The following is a 10,199-nucleotide window of genomic DNA, read 5'->3' on the forward strand; positions in this document are numbered from 1 at the left end:
AAAACTAAAAACAAAGAGCTCATCAAAATGAATTTATACTTTATACACCTACAAAAATTAATGTGATTATAGTGGTTAACCTATCCCACTTTATTTTAATATTACTTACTATATTAATAATTAATTATTATATATAATTAAATTAAATTAAAATAATAATATATATATTTAAATTATTTAAAATTTATTATTCAAATTATTCACTAGTAAATATTATTCAATAGTATTCACAAAAATCAATGTAATCAATGGTTTATTTTACATTATTTATAAAGTATAAATTAATGAATTTAAATAAGATTTAGTTTTTATAACATTATAAAAACAATAAAAGTTATTTTAAAATAAACATTATCCATAAACATAAAAATAAAAATAAAAATAAAAATAAAAATAAAAACTAATATAATTAATTATTTTAATTATATATATATATATATATATATATATAAAATAATAGTAATATGGTCTCTATATAATTAAATATATAATAATATTTAAATAATTTAATATTTATTAGCGTGATTATTATTTCTTTTTTTTTGTAAGTCAGAGGATTATATTAAAAGAGTAAAAATATAGTACAAAAAATCTGCCATAGCAGATCGAGGCCTGAAGAAAACTAGCCAGACACCATGATTTCCATCCATAAAAACCACCAAAAACTATCAACTGCACACCACGCAGGGTGGCTGATCCTGCTATCTAACATCGCCTGAGAATAAAAGATATTAAAACGAGGACCGCAGCCCTTCAACCCGCAGAGACTATGGTAATAACAAAACCCCAGATCTTGGGGAGACCAAAAAAACACCGGTCAGGACATATGAACATCCGGTTAAGATGGATGAGAATTAACATCAGAACACAAATATTAAGGGGACTTCCCGAACTTGCTCGCTGTGTCCAAGGCCTGTTCCAGAACATGGCTGTCCACTCTCGCTTGCAGGGATTGATAGCTGCGGCATTCCGCCTGCTTTTCTTGCTGCAGTCCTCCAGTTTGCCTTGCTTCTGGACTGAGTGTCTGCCTGAGGAGCTTAATGAGCACCGTCACCTTCTTGGACAGAGAGTCTACTACCTCATGCACTGCAGTGACTTTGAAATCCAAAGCTTCATAAATGTCGTATAGACTTTTCATCTGTGCCTCAGGGTTGACCTGGTCACTCTGAGCCAGCCTCTTACTATCTTCTTTCGCATCCAGAGCACGCGCCAGCAGGGTTTTAACTCTCCAGCTTTCCGCCTGAGTGCACACAAACTGAGTTGCGCGTTTAGTTACTGTACCAGGATCTTGAAGCCAGTCAACTTCCTGCGCTATATCCTCCTCCGATCGCTTTCGCTCTTCTTCCTTCACAGAGGCCTCCAGTTCAGACAATTTGCGTTTGTTCTTCGACGTGGTTCTGGTTTCATACATTTCCCTCACTGTTTTGAGCTCCATATTCGCAGTGGAATTGCGGCAGCCGTCACCTTCCATTCTTATCTTAACACTTGCAACGTGAGAACAGGCGCTGAGAGCCGAAAGTAAATGAATCGGAACGATGCACTGCAAAATTCTGTTCATGACTATGCCTCTACTCGCTGTTAAATAGTTGATCTGGAGGATATTGCTCATGACTAACCGATCCTCCCGAAACGACGTGGATGTACTAACATAATTGTTACTGCCTTGAACTGTGTTTTCCGAGTGATGTATCCAACCTTTGACATCAATGTTGCCTCTTCCTTCTCTAATCAGAAATTGCCAAGTGTCCTCCAACTTGCTGTGGTGACGGCGGTGATCGTTGCGGCACATCATTTTAGATTTGTTTCCTTTATTCCCCTTCTGTTGCCATAAACGCACCGGAATTACCTGTCCTTTTGTCTTCTGCCAACTTTTAATACCCGTATCCACTCCTTTGTGCTTTATCATAGAAAAACGCGGAGTCCGAACGCCTTCCGGTTAAGCCCGGTTGGCATTATCCTTGTCTTGTTTGGCCAGCTGGATGCATTTCCTTTTCAGGTCTGGGCAGTTCACCTGCTGCCAACAGCTGTCCCATTCCCTATTTTGGTTGTCGATGCCATGATTTGCTAGGTGGTCCGCTATCGCATTCGCCTTGCGTCTCACCGCCTGGAAGACTAACCCTCTCATGCCGCTGATTAACTCGGCTATGTTTTCCGTCACCTTTTCTAATCTCCAATGCTTCGTTGCTTTGCTCGCTTTGGTTACTAGGGCCGAGTCACCTTCTACCACCACTGTATAATTCTGCATGTCTTTTAGAATCCGTAGTCCCTGTTCTAAAGCTGCAAACTCCATTTCATTGTTCATCCCTTCTCCCAGTGCTTTGCAATAAATATGAAGAATGTCTCCTTTATGGTTTCTTATGATGCCTACGATACCCGCCATCCCAGGGTTTCCTCTGGACGCGCCATCAAAATTCAACTTCAGCCAGCCAACCGGCGGGTAATTCCAACTATTGGACTCAGACTGCGGGCTTTGCTGGCTTCTCGACGTAGCCATGCTCTGGTTGATGTGCAACTGGAAGAGTTTTAAAATCCGTAAGTCACCAGACGAAGGCTTCTCATTAGAATCCGCTTTCACTTTTACTTGAATTAACTGTTTAATATTTCTCATAAGAGTATCGATGGCATTCTCTGTGTTTCTGTATTCATCTTGGAATATTCTCCTGTTACGCTCCTTCCATATGGTCCATGTTAAGAAACCTGGCATAACTTTCCAAATGCTGTTGACTCTGGAATTTTTTGAGTAATTTTTTTGCCAATTTTGTATAGTATCCTGAATGGACTCCCTATTTCTGTTAGAGTGTAGCATAATACCCTCCGCCCAATTCCATAAATGACAAACCCAGTCACAGGAATTAAATAAATGATTTATTGTTTCTTCCTCTACCAGGCACATTGGGCATTTGGACGGCCCATGAAAGCCTTTATTGCGTAGATTTTCCCATGTCAAGGTTTTTTTCCTCATTAAAAGCCAGAGGAACGTTTTGATTTTTGGCCAAAACAGGCCGTCCCACACGTTATGACTCCAAGGTAAGACCTCCCTTTGCCCTGCATTTTCTATCAGTTCCCTGGCTTCCTTGAGTGAGAAATTTTCGTTGCCCTTCATTCCCCATCTAAGCTGGTCCTTTTCTTCCGTATTCCTTATCTTCCTTTTGAGTAGTTGGTCAATTAGATGCTTTGTGCTATCGTTTTCCCCATTGCTGTTGTCAAAGTCGAAGTTTATCCATTCTCTCCAGATGGGATCCCTGCTGTTCCAGTTCCAGTATTGATGAACTCTGTGTCGACCCTCGTGTTGGCATTTCTGCTTGAGAAGATTGAGTTCAGGCTTTTCTAGTTTTGGGAGCTGCTGCCAAGCATCTTCCCAAAAGAGAGCTGAATGCCCATTCCGGATTTCCCAGAAACTATTTTCCTACACCAAGTTACGATTTTTCCTGGCAAGATTCCATATGGGTGATCCCTCAGGAACCTCCTGAAGCCTAATAAGATCCTGATTATTGTGTTCGGGGGTATATTTCTCTTTCCAATGTCTTTCCCAGGGGAGATGGGGCTCTTTTATCCATCGCCACCAGAGTTTAGCACCACAAGTCATGTTGATGATTGAGGGATCCACCAGATTTAGGCCTCCCAAAATTTTTGGTTTGCAGAGTTTGTGCCATGCCACAAGCGCCCATTTTTTCTTCTCCCCATTACCATTCCATAAAAAGGATCTTTGGATTGTTCTAATTTGTTGGAGGATGCCCTTGGGGGACGGAAGCATGGAAAGTAAGTACTGAGGGATAGCTTGCAGAACTGCCTTTGTAAGAACTAATCTCCCCGCAAAATTAAGTGCTCTGTGCGTCCACTGCTTGCACCTTTTCTCCAGGTTAGCCAAGATTTTCTCCCAGTGCACTTTTTGCCAGGGTTTGAGTGTTAGAGGTGCTCCCAAATATCTTGAAGGTAGACATCCTTTTCTGAATCCAAGTAAATTAGAGAGGTGCTTCTGAATAGCTGGATGTGTGTGAAAGAAAAAAATCGTGGATTTGGAAAAATTAATTTCCATTCCGGATGCCTTGCTGAAAAGATCAAGGATTTTCTTAAAAGCCAGAGCCTCTTTCACTGTGGGGGTTCCATGTAACATCGTATCATCCACAAATTGTTGGTGCGTTGTTGCTGGAATAGATTGGAGAGGCTGAAGGCCCTTGATTTTCCCTTCTCTTTTTGCTTTGGCTATGAGTCTACTGAGTCCTTCCATGAGAATTACGAACAGGAAGGGGGAGAGAGGGTCTCCTTGTCTGATTCCACGAGTGGGTGAAAAGGGTTCAGAGGGGGATCCATTGACAAGGATCGAGAATCTGGAGGACTTAATAAGGGCTAGGATCCAATTGATCCATTGCTTGCAAAAACCGAAGGCTTTTAGAATGGCTTCTAGATATTGCCAACTAACTTTATCATAGGCTTTCGATAGATCAAGCTGCATTAACATCCCTGCTAATTTTCTAGTTTGAAGGGTGTGAATCATTTCTTGAGCTAGAAGAATATTGTCTAAGATCTGTCTCCCTTCGACATACCCCGATTGCTCTTCTGATATGAGACCAGGAAGAATTGGCTTTAGTCTATTAGCTATAACTTTCGATATGATTTTATAAATGACATTACACAGAGCAATTGGTCTAAACTTCTCAGGAGAGTTTGCTTCTTCCATCTTTGGGATAAGCACTATGAAGGTGGAGTTGAGAGATTTGAGGATGGAACCAGATCACTTAGAGTCCTCAACAACTTCCCATATCTCATGTTTCACTAGGTTCCAGCAGGCTTTGTAAAAATTAATGGTGAAACCATCCGGTCCAGGGGCCTTATCACTAGGCATACTTCTGACTGCTTCCTCCACTTCCTCTAAGGTTATTTCGCTGCTTAGAGCTGAGTTCTGATCGCTGGTAATGGTTTTGGGGATGGCCGAGATGAGCTCCTTTATGGCATTCTCTCTGTTTGCTTGCGGTTCCTGGGCAATATTGCTGAAATGCCTAGTTAGTAAAGCCGCTATGTCTTGGTGATTCTTTAAAGTTTCACCATTCTCATCCTTGAGTTCTAGAATTCTATTCGCACTTCTGTAATCTAGAGCAGATCTGTGAAAAAATTTGGTGTTCTGCTCACCCTCTTTAAGCCACCGAATTCTGGATTTCTGCTTCCAAAGAGTTTCTTCCTGCTGACAGCGTGTATGCCACTGATTAGTTAGATCTCTTTCCTGCTCTACAGACTCCTCACTGTTGTGCCCTGAAGCCCACGCTTTGTGAATCTGTTCCAGTTTATCTTCTATCAAGGTTTTCTCCTTAAAAATATCTCCAAACTCCGTAATGTTCCATTCTTTGATTTTGGCTTTAGTATACCTTAGTTTCTTCTGAAGGTTAAACATTTTGGATCCCCCTCCAATCACAGGTTCAGACCACCATTTCTCCACCAGATTGAGGAAATTGGGGTGTTCCAACCAAAATTTTTCGAATCTGAAAGGTTTATTCCTTGGGGTGCCATGGATAGCTGCTATTAAATATATTGGCCAGTGGTCAGATCCTCCACTTGGAAGGATGTCTGACTCAACTAAAATACCATCCATAATGATGCTCTCAGAGATGATGAATCTATCCAGACGAGAGGCAATCAGCCTATCGCCCCCTCGTCTGTTATTCCATGTAAAAGTACCACTCTTAGGTGGGATATCCACCAGTTTAGCATTATGAATGAAATTTGTGAATAATTCCGCATCCTTACTGAGTTTTCTTATTCCCCCTTTCTTCTCCAGAAGGGTGGTTATCATGTTAAAGTCACCCCCCATAATGCATTTGGAATATGGATGCCTAGAAATCAAACTTGACAGAGAGCTTAAAAAGGTTATTTTATCCTCTATCTTCTGCGGTCCATAAACATTAATACATAAGAAGGATTCAGAGTTACCTGTGGGTTGGGCTTCCACAGCTATAAATGCTCTGGTTGCTTCTGCTGAGAGGACTTGAAGCATTCTTGAGTCCCACATTGTGACTAAACCTCCTTCTCGCCCCTGACTTTCTACTTCCATATAATTTCTGTGATTGCCAAGCTTCTTATTGATGTTAGTCATGCTTGTATTGCTGCTTTTAGTTTCCTGAATGAAAAAGATATCTGGTTTTTCTTTCTGAAATTTTCTTTTCAGAACTCTCTGCTTTGCTTGGCTGTTTAGCCCTTTTGCATTCCATGATATGATTTTCATGATTAACTAGAAGAATTATTGGTAAGATGGGAAGGCATTTAGAGCCTTCATCTTCCCTGAGTTTATCATTATTATCCCAAGCTCCTGTAGAGCTTCACCACTTGTTCTCCGTCCTCTCTTCTTCTTTTGCTTAGAACTTGTTGAGTTGCAGAGGAGACTCTTTGGGTGGTTCCCAACTCCTCTTGCTATACCTAACTTTCTACTTTGCCTTTCTAACTCTGCTTTTTGCCTTGCTATGAATAGCTCATTGACCTTCCTGATTTCTTCTTCCGGCACGTTTTCTATGCCTCGAGCTTTCCAGTTCTCTGCCATGACTGGTAGGTTCATCCCTTCCTTTGCTAGAACCTCCTCCAGTTCTAAATCATCGCTTCCTCCATCGCTGGTGAGCATGTCTGCATCCTCCTCGGGCTCTTCTGTTTGTTCCTTCATTTGGACTTCTGTGCTAATAATGGTTTCTTCTGTTTCTCTTGTGGTTTGCCCAGTTTTACCTGTTGGTCCTCCATTGGAGGTTAGAGCTTTATTCAGATCCTCTGAGTCTGTGTCTAACTCTAAGATTTCAAAAGTGTTCCTATGGTTCCCTCGTTCTGTTTCTATTCTGTTTGTTCTTCTTCGGTTGGCTCTTTGTCTTATCTTTGGTTTTACAAAGTTATCTCTGCCTCTATCTGCTTGCTCTGTTTTAATAACTTCTTCTTGTTTGTTTAGAGGGCATTCCCTCATTAGATGTCCATGCTCATGACATCTTCGACAGCGAAAAGGAATTTGTTCATAGTCTATTGCTTGGAAGTAATCCTCATCCCTGTACTCTAGCCATAAACCCTCATGTAGAGCACCGGATACATCCATTTCCACGCAGATTCTTGCACACGAGGTGTATTTTCTTTGTATGGTCGCTTCTGAGGCCTTGACAAAAGTACCCAGCCGATCCCCAATTTGTTTCAGAGCTGATATACCCCAATAGTCTATGGGAAGAGAAAACAGACGGATCCATACTGGTACCTGAGTGAAAGTTTCTCTTTCTGGAACAAAATTTGGTTTCCATGGCCGCATGTAGAGACCTGTTGAAGCTAAGAAATACGGGCCTCCATCAAAAATTCTGTCCTTGTCTTCTAGGTTGGTGAAAACTACAGTGAAGAAGCCTTTTGCTCCTAAGTGTAGTTTCACATCGCCCTTGGGTTTCCAGTGTTGTCGTATCCATTGACATAGAGCTCTTTCAGTTGGCCATAAGCCCATAAACTTGCAAATAACTGCATGCTCTACCATGTGCTCTCGATAAGCTTGAATCTCCGGATCTACTATGACAACTCTAAGGGTCTCTGCTTTTTTAGGTTTGCAGGTTCCGCTTGATGTTGGGTGGTTGCTGGGGTTCAAGCTGGTTTCACATTCTGTTTCTTCTTTCGCCTGGGGGCCTTCCTTATGCTCCCCCTTTTCCTTTGACTGCTTCTCATTATGAACTGTAAGTTTTTGTCCTGTAGTGTCATTTTTTCCATTATTCTCCAAACCCTCATTTCCTTTTTCTTTGACTTGTGGGTTGCTGCTAGGTTCTTTGACTTCTTCTTGTTTTTTCTCCTTGTTTTTCCCGCTGTTCTGCTTGAGCCTTTCGTATCCTGAAATTCTGACTCCTTCCTGCGCTGTTAGCTTTGCTTCTGCATGACTATTTGTTTAAAAGAAGGGGTCCCAATGGACCCCTCGTTGACCATCTGTAGGGTCAGATCTTGTCCCCTTTTGAGTAAAACCGCTAGCCTCGATCTATTCGCTTCCAGCTCTGTGTCTGTAACAGTGCTAAGAAACCCTAACCTAGAGGCGCGGCCATCGTTTTTTGGTCTGATGTTTTTCTCCTCTCACTCTCAAAAAACCAGCGTGATTATTATTTCAATCCATTAACTTACAAAAGTTAAATTGGTCCATTTTACACTCCAACAAATATAAAATTATATATGAAAGTAATTTTCATTCCATTTGAGTTGTATGAGATTATGTTGTATCATATTACTAATCTGAATCTAATCTAAATTTAAAATTTACAAGTTCAATGTATATTTAATTTAAATTTTAAATTTTCACAATTAGCTTTAGACGTGGGACTATTAAAAGTTAACAGACATGGGACTTGGATGTGTTGAATGTAAGAAGTTCGAGTGTTATTTGGAAGAGATAGGGTTTTAATTATGCCGAGCATTTTTTTGGGCTTTGAAAGACCTTAGACCTGGCATACTCATGACCCTAGTCAAATTAATTATTTTAAATTATTATTGGACTCTATGAAGGTAGGTGGCAACCCTTTGGTATAGGCCTCCTAAATTTTTGGTGGGTGATACATATCATTCTTTTGCAATTGACATTTGGTCTATTGGCAATAGTTTTAGTACAAAAACACTCCCGTGAAATAAAATTTATGAGTTTTCTGTTCATTATCTCATTACGAAAACTTGATGGGAATTGTAGTTATCCATTATGCAACTAAACTGTGCATTTTGAAGCCTTTTTCAATGGAGATTCAACTGTCTCAAATAATCTAGATTCAGGTATTGAGCTCGTTCTTAACTTTATGAGTTTTCTGTTCATTATCTCATTACAAAAACTTGATGGGAATTGTAGTTATCCATTATGCAACTAAATTGTGCATTTTGAAGCCTTTTTCAATGGAGATTCAACTGTCTCAAATAATCTAGATTCAGGTATTGAGCTCGTTCTTAACTCAATAGATATACACTGAGCTTGTGGGCCGAATTAAAAGTAATTGGATTTTAAAAATGAAACAAAAAGCCAAACCATTGTAAATTCAACAACCATAATTCTTGACCAAAAACCTAAATGTGGCCTGGGTATTAATATAATCTGGGCAGTTATCCATGTCCTCCCTTTGATAACCACATTTAATACTCAATATTGTTTTTTAGATCGATACTTGTTATTAAAGAGAATCGGTTGTATATATATGTTTTTTTTTTAAATTTAATTCAATCAATATATTCAATATTAGTGGAAGTATATGTTAACTTTTTTAATGTAATGTTAGGTAGAGTATCTCTTTTATATACATATTCATTAGTTGATATATATATTTTTAAATTTTTTCAAGATAACATTATACACAATCATGGAAGCTTCACTCAATGAATCTATGACATATTATGCTTGTTCGTGGTATATTAAACAATATTTTCAATTTGACTACGTATTGGAAAACACCTCTAAAAATCACATTATTCAACCCCCTACTAATACAAACCCAATACACCTTCCCAATTTAAAAAACCCCTATTTTCACTAGATATTGTAAGTATCCATTTTTTCACTAACCTTTTTTTATAGCCCTTTATATTTTTTCATTAACTTTGAGCTCCATTTTTTATACTTGTCAATATGCAAACCCTTTACCCCCTATTATATGCTCAATATATTATGTCATTTTTTCCTCGACATATATCCCCAAATATGAACGCATGTCATATGGTATTTCTCCCCCATTGAAATCCCGGTGTGCACAACATCTCCCTCATATAAATATATTAGCATGCACAACATCTCCTTCATATAAATATATTAGGAAACACACATGCACACACATAATTTTTTTAATATAATCTTACATAATAAGATCTCCCTCATACATTGTAGAAGACCTAAAAATTGTTATAAATTGTTATATAAATTTGAGATCTTTAAAAAAATACTATTTTGAAATTAAAATTACTTAATTAATTAATTAAGAAAAATATAAAATTTCTTTGGAAAATTTAAAATAATATAAAAACATTTTTTTATTTAGATCCTCAAGAGTTTATAATAATATATCAAATAAAAAAATATTAATTTAAATAATTCAAATGAAAGATTCCAGGCAAGCAATTCATAATACAAATATATAAAATACAAAAAAAAAATTATAATAATGGACATAAGACCAAAAATTACAGATATATAAACTTTTATAATATTTATAAAAGTGAAAATAATATCAAAACTTATTAATTTCTTAAAATTT

This window comes from Pinus tabuliformis, chromosome X (genome assembly GCF_031772625.1).
Source record: "Pinus tabuliformis cultivar Carrire ecotype Pingquan chromosome X, CPIR1, whole genome shotgun sequence".
Classification (NCBI taxonomy): Eukaryota; Viridiplantae; Streptophyta; class Pinopsida; order Pinales; family Pinaceae; genus Pinus; species Pinus tabuliformis.